Source organism: Pleurodeles waltl, chromosome 3_2 (genome assembly GCF_031143425.1).
Source record: "Pleurodeles waltl isolate 20211129_DDA chromosome 3_2, aPleWal1.hap1.20221129, whole genome shotgun sequence".
Classification (NCBI taxonomy): domain Eukaryota; kingdom Metazoa; phylum Chordata; class Amphibia; order Caudata; family Salamandridae; genus Pleurodeles; species Pleurodeles waltl.
The window spans coordinates 219,553,547-219,569,129 of record NC_090441.1 but is presented as its reverse complement, the minus strand read 5'-3'; positions in this window follow the sequence as shown (position 1 = coordinate 219,569,129).

The following is a 15,583-nucleotide window of genomic DNA, read 5'->3' as shown; positions in this document are numbered from 1 at the left end:
CACCGCTCCGCTGGGCCCTTCATCTCAAGCACCGCTCCGCTGGGCACCGGCGTCTCAAGCACCGCCACGCTGGGCACCGGCGTCTCAAGCACCGCTCCGCTGGGCCCTTCCTGTCAAGCACCGCTCCGCTGGGCCCTTCCTGTCAAGCACCGCTCCGCTGGGCCCTCCTCTCAAGCACCGCTCCGCTGGGCCCTCCTCTCAAGCACCGCTCCGCTGGGCCCTTCATCTCAAGCACCGCTCCGCTGGGCACCGCCGTCTCAAGCACCGCTCCGCTGGGCCCTTCCTGTCAAGCACCGCTCCGCTGGGCCCTTCCTGTCAAGCACCGCTCCGCTGGGCCCTTCCTCTCAAGCACCGCTCCGCTGGGCCCTCCTCTCAAGCACCGCTCCGCTGGGCCCTCCTCTCAAGCACCGCTCCGCTGGGCACCGCCGTCTCAAGCACCGCTCCGCTGGGCCCTTCCTGTCAAGCACCGCTCCGCTGGGCCCTTCCTGTCAAGCACCGCTCCTCTGATCCCTTCCTGTCATGCACCGCTCCGCTGGGCCCTTCATCTCAAGCACCGCTCCGCTGGGCCCTTCATCTCAAGCACCGCTCCGCTGGGCCCTTCCTGTCACGCACCGCTCCGCTGGGCCCTTCATCTCAAGCACCGCTCCGCTGGGCCCTTCCTGTCAAGCACCGCTCCGCTGGGCCCTCCTCTCAAGCACAGCTCCGCTGGGCCCTTCATCTCAAGCACTGTTCACGGTTCACTGTGCCCACCATGCATCCTCCTTGTCCAGTGGAGACATTTATCCACCTGATGGACTGTGGCTTAGCACTCCCCAGGATGGCACAGTGGGCAACCCACCCACTGTATGGACTTGAGAGACTGTGGCTTTGCACTCCCCAGGATGGCACAGTGGGCAACCCACCTACTGTAGAGACATTGAGAGACTGTGGCTTTGCACTCCCCAGGATGGCACAGTGGGCAACCCACCCACTGTAGAGACATTGAGAGACTGTGGCTTTGCACTCCCCAGGATGGCACAGTGGGCAACCCACCCACTGTAGAGACATTGAGAGACTGTGGCTTTGCACTCCCCAGGATGGCACAGTGGGCAACCCACCCACTGTAGAGACATTGAGAGACTGTGGCTTTGCACTCCCTAGGATGGTCCAGTGGGCATGGTGGGCCCTTCGTGGATCTGGCGTCGTGGACTCATGTGGCTGTGGTGCCCCCCCCTTCCCTTCCCCCTGAGGTGCCTGTAGTTTTGTCACCAGATGCCCCTGCAGTGTTCTCTCCAAAGGACTCAGGTCTCCTGTGTGGGCTTTGCCCTTGTTTCGCTACACTTTGGCCCACGGACATATTTAATTCGTCAGATGTGCAGGACTACTTGCTTCAGTTATCCACTGCTGTGTAAATATTTTTTTTTAATGTAAATATTTTTGATGGTTGAACAATACTTTTCAGAAGCTACTTTGTACATAAATATTTATTCCCAATTTGATAATGTCATAGCATTTTTTTCGTGTGTTTGGGTGGTGTCACTGTGACTTGTTGCTCTGCATTGGTATGTACATATTGGGAGGGGTGGGGGGGTCGCATATGTGTGTGCCCGTAACCTTTCGTCCTCCCCCCTCCCGTGTGTCGTAGGTGCAGTACTCACCGTTGACGTCTGCGCCGGAGTTCGTACTCGTGGTAGATGAGCAGGTAGACGAGAGCAGGTATGATGTTCAATTCGGGTTCCATGCTGTCCTCCTTCCTCCTGGAGTGCGTAGAGGTGAGCGTTTTCCCGTTCGTAGTCTGTTTCCGCCGTGTTTTTATCGGCGGTGCTCCCGCCCCGGAAAAGGTGGCGGATTGGTGGGTCGTGATAGGGTGGGCGGTACATTGTCTGCCGCCTTGCTGTTGGCGGTGACCGCCGCGCTGTTTGTTTGTTCCGCCGTGGCGGTCGGAGTGTTAAAGCGGCGGGCTGTGTTGGCGGTTCCCGCCAGGGTCAGAATTGCATTTTTTTGACCGCCGGCCTGTTGGCGGGTTGGCCGCCGCTTTATCACCGACCGCCAGGGTTGGAATCACCCCCAATGTCTTTATACTAAAAATTGAGTACTAAAATCAGACATCAAGAGTCAATAAATATACATACATAAGTCTAAAAATTAGCTACCCAGTCTTATTCTTTAGAATTGCTAATCTAAGGCGTCAGATTGATTCGAGAAATTTTGCCACTGGTAAAACTACCTGGACAGATGGATCAGATTTTAAAATTCTCTCAACATGAAGATAGGACCTGGCGCCTATAGATTTGCAAAGCGGAATGATCCAAAGAGCTCTTTGTTTGTGATATGCATGGCAATGAAAGAGAACATGTGAAATTGACTTTTCACTTTGACAACCCATCGGACAAAACTTGGATCTATTGGTGGGACAAAGCCATTTGTACGTTAAGGAGCACAGAGGGAGGGACCCTATTCTGAATCTAACAAAAAGAGCTCGCGCAAATGGGGATAGTGCTATATCCATAAAAGGCTCAAATTCGTAATGGCATTTGATTGATAAATAACTATCAGACATAGACAACGGGACAATCTTAGTAAATTGCACAATCTGAACGTTATGCCAAAAAGCATCCTTCAGTAACTGCACAGCATTTTTAGGAATGGAAAATGGGTCCAACCAATAGGACCCTAGACCTAGATGGATTGAGGACTCTTTGACATAAGTACACCATTTTGTTTTGCTGATAGTGTTACTGCCTACCAGTTTGAGAAGCCAACAGCGAAATGGAGAAAGGACGTCTGTTGACCAAAGCCGGATCCAATATAGCAAGAGCCTTAGGGCAGCAATCTGTGAGATAGAAAAAAGATTTAAATCCATATGGATGGGCAGAGATGGAGTACTGGAGGGAACTTTTAACAACAGTTTCAAAAGTTGATTTTCCGCCCTTGCCAAATCCACCAGGTTACAATGGCCCCAAAGTTCAGCACCATATATGGTCCCCCACCAGGCTTGAGATTTGTATATTTCAAGGGTGGGAGACATTGCAAATTTGGGAGGTCTAGAAGCAAATCTTACGATGCCACCCGCCCTTTGCTTCAGGCACAATAACGATTTCTGGCGGTGTGCATGCCAGAAGTGTGAGTCTTCCAATTTGATACCTAAATAATCGAAAGTACCCACTCTTTCCAAGGGAGCGCCATCTAGGTATATCGGCCTCTTCATTTTGCACCTATTGTCCCCAAAGACCATATATTTAGTTTTTGCTGAGTTGATTTCCAACCCATGGTCCTTGCAAAACTCCAAAAATCGGGAGAGCAATCTGGAAAGGCCCATGGCAGTTCGTGAAAGTAACAGGGAGTCATCTGCGAACAGAAGACAAGGGAACTTATGCCCACCCAAAATCGGGGCATCGCCATAGCAATCTAAAAGGTAAGGGATACATGCATTAATAAACAATAAGAATAGGGTAGGCGCAAGAACGCACCCCTGCCTCACACCTCGTGCTGTAGGAAAAGCTGGGGTCAGGTCGCCAACTCTGGCATAGTTATCAGAATAAAGATCTTTGATAATATTAATCATAGAACTCGGAACTCCAATATTGCTCAAGACCTCCCAAAGCTTAACACGCGGGACAAGGTCAAACGCAGATTTCAAATCAACAAAGGCCACAAATAAATGGCCTTTGTCTGCGTCTAGGATCTTCCATTTGATGATAGTGAATCGGAAGACCTGATCAATGGTACTAACCTTGTCCCGAAATCCAGCCTGGTGATGGCTTAAAACCTGATTTTTTGTTATCCAGTATTTTAATCTGGATAACAACTGGAAGGAGAATATTTTTTGCAAGTTGTCTAATAGACTAATCGGTCTATAGTTCCCAGGGGAACTCTTATCTCCTTTTTTGTAAATGGGGACGATAATAGCCACCTTCCACGAGTCTGGGTAAGATCGAGTTGTCAAAACAATGTTCGATAACCTATTGGTGTACCGGGTCCAAACGGATAAGTCTGATTTATGCAAGTCCGATGGAACACCGTCTGAGCTAGGAGCCTTCCCTGCTCTTTGGAACGAATTGCCAGCTCTGTTTCCTTTAGGGTAAAATGCGGCACAGTGGGGAGACACAATAGAGAATCAGTAGGAGTGTTGTTCAAATCGGGGCAGGACCCATAGAGTTCCCGAAAGTGGGAGAGCCAAGTTTCTGCATCAATGTGGCATTCAGGAATAGATGAAAGGGCAGGGTCTCTACGTGAGACCAAGGTCCAGAAAAGTTTGGGATTACGAGCACTAGCCGCCTCCGCAAGACACTCCCATAGATTTTCCTCATATTTAAGTTTAGGTGACTTGCAAGTAGAAGCATAGTTTCTTCTCGCATGTGTAATGGTGTCCCGGCTCTTTAGCTTTAAAGCTTTGGACAAAAGACTCTTGGCCTCCCGACACTCCTTATCAAACCACTTGCAGTTAGGCAAAAAATAATTGTTTTGGGTTGAAGGAGATTTAGTAAAAAGCTCCTTAAGATCCACAAAAAGAGCCACATGAGAGGACATAACTTCTGAGGGAGATAGAACAGTAAGATCATCAAAGAGCTGGTGGCAGGAAACTAAGGCGCAGAGCTTATCATTAAGCAGATTGGATTTCGAAAACGAAGACCATGGCCCGTATTTATACTTTTTTAGCGCCGCATTTGCGTCGTTTTTTGACGCAAAATCGGCGCAAACTTCCAAAACGCAATTGCATTTTGAAAGTTTGCGCCGATTTAGCGTAAAAAAACGACGCAAATGCGGCGCTAAAAAAGTATAAATACGGGCCCATTTCTCCACGCGCCTATTGCTGGATAATTCCAGCCAGTCATTGGGAACATCCGACACATGAGGTGGAGTGAGCCCTATAAAAAGAGTTGCATTATATTCAATTTGTAAAGGGGCATGATCACTAGTGCACCGAGAACCCACCTCTACATTGATTATAAAATGCCAGACTCGCAGATCAAAAATAACGTAATCCAGAGTACTACTGTAGTGGCCTCTGAAAAAGGTAGGTCTGACAAGATTGTAATTTGAAAATCGACCATTTCCAAAACGAAGGCCATATGTTACTACAAGGTCTATTATCTGCAACACCCTATGGGGAGGGGTACATGACACTGGTTGAGTTAAAAGCGGGGGGCCCATTTTATTCACGTGCCCAATCAAAATTGCATCGACATGTGTAATGTCCCTCGACTTTCACCTCATACGAGGGAAGACACTTCTTCTCTTATTAACAAGGTGTCGTATTGGATTCGCCACACTAGGGGTTGTGGCTCTATCATCCACGCTGACATTCTTTTTGCTTCTTGTGTGCGAGGCCCTGGTGAGCGGGACATTATTAAAATTCATCTCGCCAGCCCCGCTTTAGTTAAGGGGATTTTGCAGATGGAAGCTCGTAACTTATCAAGAACAGACTCTGATATATTTTTTAGAGAAAGTTTGCCTGTTATGGGTCACAAGATTACGTCCTCTCGTCCACCTAGAGTCAACCCAATTCTTCAAAATGCTCCTGTTTCAACCGTCCCCCCCGGCTCATTGCCTTTTCCCGGCAATGGGGCTGCTTTGGTCTGCAACATTAAAGATACTCTCATACGAGACCCCGTCACCCCAGGGGACACATCAGATGTGGATTGACTGCACCATCCTAATTTTTGTAAACATAACGTTCCACATGTCTGGGTAGCGCCAATTCCAAGTTCTTCATTTGGTTTGGGTGCCAATGCTACAAGGGCTTCATCTTGCATTACTAATGGGACTTCCAATTTAGTTCCCGATGTTGACTCTTGTACGTCAGTTTGCAGCACTATATCTAGGAAATTACTGTCTTGGAATGTGGCTGGCATCAAGAGCAAATTATCTGATCCGGACTGGGGGGCTTGTGTTGAATCTTTTTCCATATGTATGTTTCAGGAAACTTGGTCTACGGATTGTGTAACTGAAGAGTCACTGACCTGTGGGAATTCCCCAAAGCAGAGGCCCTAAATAGCCAGAAAAGGAGGTTTGGCTACCAAGTTAGGAGGATTGGCTACCAAGAGAGGTAAGAGCCTATCAGAAGGAGCCTTTGACGTCACCTGCTGGCAGGTGCAGGTCAGGGGAGTGGTCACTCCCCTTTCCTTTGTCCAGTTTCGCGCCAGAGCAGGGCTGGGGGATCCCTAAACTGGTGTAGACTGGCTTATGCACCATCTGTGCCCATCAAAGCATTTCCAGAGGCTGGGGGAGGCTACTCCTCCCCAGCCCATCACACCTATTTCCAAAGGGAGAGGGTGTAACACCCTCTCTCAGAGGAAATCCTTTGTTCTGCCTTCCTGGGCCAGGGCTGCCTGGACACCAGGGGGGCAGAAACCTGCCTGAGGGGTTGGCAGCAGCTCCAGTGCAAACCCTGAAAAGGCAGTTTGGCAGTACCCGGGTTCTGTGCTAGAGACCCGGGGGATCATTGAATTGTCCCCCCAATGCCAGAATGGCACTGGGGTGACAATTCCATGATCTTAGATGGAGTTACCATTGTGACGCTATACATAGGTAGTGACCTATGTATAGTGCACGCGTGTAATGGTGTCCCCGCACTCACAAAGTCCGGGGAATTTGCCCTGAATGATGTGGGGGCACCTTGGCTAGTGCCAGGGTACCCACACACTAAGTAACTTTGCACCCAACCTTCACCAGGTGAAGGTTAGACATATAGGTGACTTATAAGTTACTTAAGTGCAGTGGTAAATGGCTGTGAAATAACGTGGACGTTATTTCACTCAGGCTGCACCGGCAGGCCTGTGTAAGAATTGTCAGAGCTCCCTATGGGTGGTAAATGAAATGCTGCAGCCCATAGGGATCTCCTGGAACCCCAATACCCTGGGTACCTCAGTACCATGTACTAGGGAATTATATGGGTGTACCAGTATGCCAATGTGAATTGGTAAATTTAGTCACTAGCCTGTTAGTGACAAATTTGGAAAGCAGAGAGAACATAACCACTGAGGTTCTGGTTAGCAGAGCCTCAGTGAGACAGTTAGGCATCACACAGGGAACACATACATATAGGCCAGAAACGTATGAGCACTGGGGTCCTGGCTAGCAGGATCCCAGTGACACATAACAACCACACTTATAACATAGGGTTTTCACTATGAGCACTGGGCCCTGGCTAGCAGGATCCCAGTGAGACAGTGAAAACACCCTGACATATACTCACAAACAGGCCAAAAGTGGGGGTGACAAGGCTAGAAAAAAGGCTACTTTCTCACACAACCCCCCCCCAAATGAAGGACAATAAGGCTAACCTTGGCTAGTTGAGTCTTTATTGTCTAAGTGGTAATAAGTGGAGAGTAGTTCTGCAATAGAGTGGTTACTCCCTTTATCATCCACTATATGGTTACTTCCCTGAGGGGATGTAAACCACCCTGTTTGAAGTTTTTTAGCTAACCACAATGTGAAGATATATTCTCAGAGTTCCTATCAGTAAGTTTTAGTTTAGAACAGTGGGAATTGTCCACTGGACCTATTTCTAGTGATGAAAATGCCAGACAGGGATGCTGTCTCAGTAAAGCCATAGCTTGGCAAGTAACTTTGTCCATATGGCTGTAAGAGAGAACAGGGATGTTGTTTCTCTTGTTTTGGAGCAGGGCAGGGATGCTGTCCTATGAGCTCCAAACTAGGGCAGGGCTGCTGTCCTAAGTGTTTTGAGGCAGTGCAGGGTTGCTGCACTAAAGTTTCTCTGGGAGGGTTGGAGGGATGCTCCATGTTAACTACAATGGTGGACTTTTTCTCACCAATATTAGTTATCCCACAGAGAGGTACTTCCACCTCAGGGAGTACAGCTGTGCCAGCTGATGGTTCCCTTGGTACAGGTGCCACCCCAGGAGAGGTTTATCCTACCACAGGAATGGTATCCTGAATGGCAGGGTGGGTAGGGGATACTGTGATGCCCTTTTTACTTGTTGGAGAAGGATCCTGAGTTTTCAGGCCTGTCCCTTTCCTTAGTTTTTTCATTTCAGTAGAAATGAGAGGAAGCAATTCCTCAGGGATACCCAGCATGGCTGCATGGGTATAAAACTCTACCTCAGCCCAACCTGAGGTCTCTAGGTCATTACCTAAGAGACAGTCTACAGGTAAGCTAGGTGACACTACCACCTGCTTAGGGCCAGTAACTCCACCCCAACTAAGCTGAACTATAGCTAAGGGAAGAAACTTAGTGGAGTTATGGACATCAATAATCTTGTACTGTTGTCCAATGATGTGTTGTTCAGGATGCACTAGGTTTTCAGTCACCAAAGTGATACTGGCACCTGTGTCCCTGTAGGCCTGGGCCTCAACACCATTCATTGAAACAGTCTACCTGTACTTATTCATTGTAAGGGGACAAGCAGCCAGTGTGGCATGGCCAATGCCACTATGTGTAACAGAAACTGTCTTGGGACTGACTACCCCAGTTTCTATGATGGACCCATAAGTGAACCCAACTACACCCTTACTTTCACTGTTGCCAGCAGTCCCACCACTATTACCACTACTGCTAGGGGCACTAGAGTTTGATATATTAGTGGTGGTTGGCTCAGGGGGTTTACCTGGACAGGACTTATCCACTTGCCAATGGCCTTTATTTTTACACACAAAGCACCAAGGCTTTTTAATGTGTGTATGTTGTGAAGAAGAGGAAGACTTTGATTTATCCCCACCCCCCGAAGAGTATTTAGGATTTGAAGAAGGATCTTTGGTTTTACCCTTATCCCCATGCTTATACTGAGATTTCTCACCATCTTTCTTCTTGCCATCCTTGTCACCCCCTGTATGAACTTTTCTGTTCACTCTTATTCTGACCCATTTGTCTGCCTTCTTTCCCAATTCTTGCGGTCTTTCTGCATGGGAACACCTCTGCAAGCTTCATCGCGACGTGGGACATTCATCCTCCAAAGGAGAAGTTCCTAGCTCTCTTCTTTCTTGCAGAACTCCAAGCTTCTTCCAACAGGTGGCAGCTTCCTTGCACCCTCCGCTGGCATTTCCTGGGCTCCTGCCCACTCTCGACACTGTCGCGACTATTGGACTTGGTCCCCTTGTCTTACAGGTACTCAGGTCCGGAAATCCACTGTTGTTGCATTGCTGGTGTTTGTTGGTCCTGCAGAATCCCCCTATCACGACTTCTGTGCTCTCTGGAGGTAGTAGGTGCACTTTACACCTACCTTTCAGGGTCTTGGGGTGGGCTATTTTTCTAACCCTCACTGTCTTCTTACAGTCCCAGCGACCCTCTACAATCCCACATAGGTTTGGGGTCCATTCGTGGTTCGCATTCCACTTTTGGAGTATATGGTTTGTGTTGCCCCAATACCTATGTGCTCCTATTTCAATCTACTGTAACTTTACACTGCTTGCATTAGTTTTCTTGCTAATACTTACCTAATTTTTGGTTTGTTTACATATATCTTGTGTATATATCTTATCCTTATACTGAGGGTACTCACTGAGATACTTTTGGCATATTGTCATAAAAATAAAGTACCTTTATTTTTAGTACTTCTGTGTATTGTGTTTTCTTATGATATTGTGCGTATTATATATGTGGTATATGAGGAGCTTTACATGTCTCCTAGTTCAGCCTGAGCTGCTTTGCCATAGCTACCTTCTATCAGCCTAAGCTGCTAGAAAAACCTCTTCTACACTAATAAGGGATAACTGGACCTGGCGCAAGGTGTAAATACCTCTGGTACCCACTACAAGTCAGGCCAGCCTCCTACATATATACACTAGAATGCAGAAATAGCTGTAAAAACAGTTAGAAACAGTGCAAATAGTGAAAATCACAATAATTAAAAATGGGACTGGGGGAACACAAACCATATACTAAAATAGTGGAATGCGAAAGTCGGTTTCCCACCTAGGCAAGTGTAGTGTGTAGAGGGGCACTGAGAGTGTAAGAAAACACCAAAGGTAAGCAATAGGACCCACCCCAGAGCCCAGAAATGTAGGAATAAATCACAGTAACTTTCCTAGAACACACAAAAACACATGATAGAAGATTTTGCAAGAACCAGAACAGACTGCAGACCACCAACTATGGATTCCTGGACCTGTAGACCTGTGGAAGAAGGGGACCGAGTCCAACAAGCACAGAAGAGTCCAGGGAGAACAGGAGTCTAACCAGGATGAAGAACCACCAAAAGAAGAACCACCAGTGACGAAGAACAGTCAGTACTGCACCCAAGAAGATGGATGCGGGTTCCTGGTTGTTGCAGATGATGCCCCACACCGGATGGATGATTGCAGTCTGGTTTGCGTCACTGGATTCCGCTAACAAGCCTTGGCACACGCAAAGCTCGCCGTTAGCAGAAAATGGCGCTGCCTGGGACCAGGAGGGACCTGGTGGCTTCTACCCAGGAGGGGGCCACGCAGGAGGCTCTCAGCAACTCAGAGAGTCCTCATAAGACCAGGCAGCATGCATAGGAGACCCACAGCATGGGGACAAAGAAGGTGCAAAAGGAGGCCCAAGCAGCACTACACAAAGGGATCCCACGCCACCGGAGAACGAATAGGAAGCTGTGCGTTGCAGGAAGGACTGCTGGGGGCCGGAGCTGCACAGTGCATGAAGAACTTCTTGGAAGGATGCCAACAAGCCTTGGCAACTGCAAAAAACTCAGTGCATGGGGTACTGTCTTGCGTGGGGAGGCAAGCTCTTACTTCCACCAAAGTTGGACAGCTGAACTGTCTGGTCCACTTCAGTCCACCACCTGTGTTGCTGGATCCATGCACTTCTTCAGGAAAGGGGACCCAACCACCAGTCAGCACTGCAGAGGGGTTCCTGCTGAAGCAGGGAAGCGACTCCTTCACTTCAAGGGAAATTCCTTATTCTTCTGGTGCAGACTGAAGACTGGCTGTCCTCTGAGGATGTACAACCTGGAAACAGTTGTAGTTGTTGGCAAGAGCTGAAGATACAATGTTGCAGACGTTGACTTTGCTTCTTTGTTGCAGTTTGTAGAGTTCCTGGAGGGTCTAGATGCAGTTTCATTGGTATAAGCTGGAGTAAAGGATGCAGAGGATTCCTACTGGAGTCTTGCAATCCGAATCTGGGGAAACACCCAGAGGAGAGACCCTAAATAGCCCTGAAAGGGGGATTGGTCAGCTACACAGGTAAGCACCTATCAGGGTAGGGCTCTGACGTCACCTGCTGGCACTGGCCACTCAGATGCTCCCAGAGTGCCCCACCACCTTGGAATCCAAGATGGCAAAACCCAGGGACACTCTGGAGGAGCTCTGGGCACCACCCCTGGGGTGGTGATGGACAGGGAGTGGTCACTCCCCTTTCCTTTGTTCAGTTTCACGCCAGAGCAGGGACTGGGGGTCCCTGAACCAGTGTAGACTGGGTTATGCAAGGAGGGCACCATCTGTGCCCTTCAAATCACTTCCAGAGGATCTGGGAGGCTACCTCTGCCATACTTGTAACACCTATTTCCAAAGGGAGAGGGTGTGATACCCATCTCCCAAAGGAAATTCTTTGTTCTGCCTTCCTGGGCTCGAGCTGCTTGAGCAACAGGAGAGCAAAAACCTGTCTGTGAGGTGGCAACAGCTGGGCTGCCTGGAAAGCCTCAGATGGCTGGTATGGCAGTACTGGGGGTCCACTGTGGAACCCCAGAGTGTGTGGAATTATACAACCAATGTTAGAATCAGAATTTTGGTATAATTCCAAGATGTTAGACACCTTACATGGCCAAATTCAGAGTTACCATTGTGAAGCTGGACATAGGTATTGACCTAGGTCCAGTGCATGCATAACATGGCATCCTGCACTCGTGAAGTCCAGGAAAATGGTCCTGGACGACGTGGGGGCCCCTCTGCTAGTGCAGGGGTTCCCTCACACACAGGTACTCTACACTCAGCCTTAAGGGTTGGAAGGCCTGGTATATGGGTGACGTATAAGTGACCTGGTGCAGTGTAAATGGTTTTGAAATGGTCCATGCACCATTTCACATAGGCTGCAATGATAGTCTTGTGGAAGCCTTTGCATGGGCTCCCTATGGGTGGCAAAAGATATGCTGCAGCCCATAGGGATCCCCTGGAGCACCAATGCCCTGGGTATCTAGGTACCATATACTAGGGACTTAGAAGGGGGCAACAGTATGCCAATTATGAGTGGAATACTTTGTTAACAGTATCCAACAACCACATTTAAAGGAGAGAGCATAAACACTGAGGTCCTGGTTAGCAGGATCCCAGTGACACAGTCAAACAAACTGACAAACAGGCCAAAAATGGGGGTAACCGTGCTAGAAAGAGGCTACTTTCTTACTACAGCTTGCTGTCCTAAACCCTCAAGTGTAGGACGGGTCTGCTGTGCTAAAGTTAACTCCTCCCTGGCAGGCCCCCCTGCACCTAAAAGCTCAGCTGTGTCAGTTGCAGCTCCTCAGGTGTAGGTTCTGTCCAGGGAGTTGACTCCTCCTCCTCAAATGGGGAATCATCAGTGGAGGGAGGGATAGTGGATAATTTCGTACCCTTTCTACCCCTACTTTTGGGGCGCTCTTGGTCAGTTGTTACCGGATCCAGGTTTCCCTGTCCTTTTTGGTTCTTGGCCTTAACCCTGGAGAAAGCAAAGATGTGCCCAGGAATGCCCAGCATGGCAGCATGAGCCTCTAACTCCACTTCAGCCCATGGTGAAGTCTCCAAGTCATTTCCTAGTAGACATTCTACAGGTAGGGCTGTCGATACCACAACTTTCTTTTTACCAGTCACCCCCCCCACTTAAGATCAACAACAGCCATGGGGTGGCCTACAGTGTTGATATGGGCGTCTGTCACTTGGCACTGATGACCAAGCAGGTATTGCTCAGGGGCCACCAGTTTTTCATTCACCATTGTGACACTGGCAGCTGTGTCCCTGTAGGCCTCAACCTGAACACCATTTACTAGGGGTTGTTGCTTGTACTTATCCATATTAAGGGGACAAGCAACAAGGGTGACGATATCAATGCCACCATCAGAGACTAAAACAGCTTCAGTGGTTTCCCTAACTACCCCCCACTACACTTCCCAGAGTGAGCCCAGCTACACCCTTGGATTGACTATTGGTAGTGTTATTTTTCCCACCACCACTGCTATTGCTGGGGGCACTAGTTGAAGCACTGGGGGTTGTGGTGGTACCTCTCTCAAGCCTGTAACACCTATTTCCAAAGGGAGAGGGTGTAACACCCTCTCCCAAAGGAAATCCTTTGTTCTGCCTTCCTGGGCTTGAGCTTCTCAAGCAACAGGAGGGCAGAAACCTGCCTGAGAGGTGGCAGCAGCTGGGGCTGCCTGGAAAACATCAGAAGGCTGTAATGGCAGTACTGGGGGTCCTCTAAGGAACCCCCAGAATGCATGGGATCATACAACCAATGCTTTCAAAAGCATGGGGGTATGATTCCAACATGTTTGATACCAAACATGCCTATATTTGGAGTTTCCATTATGTAGCTGGACATAGATAGTGATGTATGTGCAGTACACGCGTAAAGTGGCATCCCCGCACTCATGAAGTCTGGGAAAATGGTCCTGGAGGTCGTGGGGGCACCTCTGCTAGTACAGGGGTGCCCTCACATACATGTACCCTCCACCCTGCCCTCAGGGCTGAAGGGCCTGCCATAGGGGTGACTTATAAGTGACCTGCTGCAGTGTAAATGGCAGTGAAAGGGTGCATGCACCTTTTCACGCAGGCTGCAACGACAGCCTTTGTATGGGCTCCCTATGGGTGGCAAAAGATATGCTGCATCCCATAGGGATCCCCTGGAACCCCAATGCCCTGGGTACCTAAGTACCATATTCTTGGGGCCTATAAGGGCGCACCAGCATGCCAATTTTGGGTGAAAAACTGGTTACCAGTATGCAACAACCAAATTTAGAGGTGAGAGAGCATAATCACTGGGGTCCTGGTTAGCAGGATTCCAGTGAACACAGTCAAACACAATGACATCAGGCAGAAAATGGGGATAACCATGGCAAAAAGAGGGTACTTTCCTACACTTAAAAGAGTCTCTGTGATGGTGAGAAAAGTAAGGGCAATATAAGAGTCTGTGTGAGGGTGAAACAAATGAGGGCGGAGTAAGAGTCTGTGTGAGAAAGACAAGAGTGAGAGCAGTATAAAAGGGTTTGTGTGAGGGACTCAGGACCGGTTAAAAAAGTCTGTGTGAGAGTGAGAGGAGTGAGGACAGCGTAAAAGTGTCTGCTTGAGGTGGGAGGAGAAATGGCAACATAAAAGAGTTTGTGCACGTGTAAGAAGAGTGAGGGCATGGGAAGAGTCTGTGTGAGGGTGAGAGGACTGAGGGAACAGTAAGAGTATGTGTGAGGGTGATGAGCGATGGCAGTATACTAGAGTCTGTGTGAGGGTGAAAGGACTAAGGGAAGATTAATAGTCTGTGTGTGGGTGAGAGGACTGAGGAAGAGTGAGAGTCTGTGTGAGGGTGATGAGCGATGGCAGTGTACAAGATTCTGTGTGAGGGCGAGAGGACTGAGGCAGCGTAAAAGTCTGTTTAAGAGTGAGAGGAGTAAGGGCAGTGTAAGAGTGGGTGTGAGGGTGAGAGGTGTGAAGGCAGCATATGTGTTTGTGTGAGGGTGGGAGGAGTGAGTGCAGTATAAGAGTCCATGTGAAAATGAGGGGAGTGAGGGCAGAGTAACAGCTTGATTAGGAGTGAGTGGAGTGAGGGCAATGTGAGAGGCTGTGTGAAGGTGAGAGGAACAAAGACAATGTATGAATCTGTGTGAGGGTGAGAAGAGTGAGGGCAGCTTAAGAGCTTGTGTTAGAGTGAAAGGAATGAGGGCAGTATAAGTGTCTCTGTGAGAGTGAGAGGAGTGAGAACAGCTTAAGAGTATGTGAGGGTGAGAGAAAGGAGGGCAGTGTAAGAGTCTGTGTGAAAGTGAGAGGAGATAGGGCAGTGTAATGGAGTCTATATGAAGGTGAGAGGAGTGAGGGCAGTGTAAGTCTGTGTGAGGGTGAGAGCAGTGAGGGCGGTGTACAAATATGAGTGAGGGTGAGAGGAGTGAGTGCAGTGAAATCATCTGTGAGAGAGAGAGGAGTGAGGGTAGTGTAAGAGCTTGTGTGAGGGTGAAAGGAATGAGGCAGTGTAAGTGTCTCTGTGAGAGTGAGATGAGTGAGGACAGAATAGGGGTATGTGAGGGTGAAAGGAGGAAGGACAGTGTGTGAGTATGTGTGAATGTGAGAGGATTGGGTGCAGTGTAAAAATCTGTGAGGGTGAGAGGAGTGAGGGCAGTGTAAGAATCTGTGTGAGTGGGAGCAGTGAGGGCAATGTAAGTCTGTGTGAGGGTGAGAGGAGTGAGTGTTGTGTAAAAGTCTGTGAGGGTGAGAGGATTGAGGGCAGTGGGTGACAATGTGTCAGGGTGAGAGGAGAGAGTGCAGCATAAGAATCTCGTGAGGGTGAGAGGAATAAGTGCAGTGTAACAGAATGTGAGGGTGAGAGGAGTGAGGGCAGTGTAAGAGTCATTGTAGGAATTAGAGCAGTGAGGGCAGCGTTAAAGGAGTCTGTGTGAGGGTGAGGAGTGAGGGCAGCATAAAAGTGTGTGTGAAGGTCTGAAGAGTAAGGACATGGTAAGAGTCTGTGTGAGGATGAGAGGAGTGAGGGTAGAGTTAA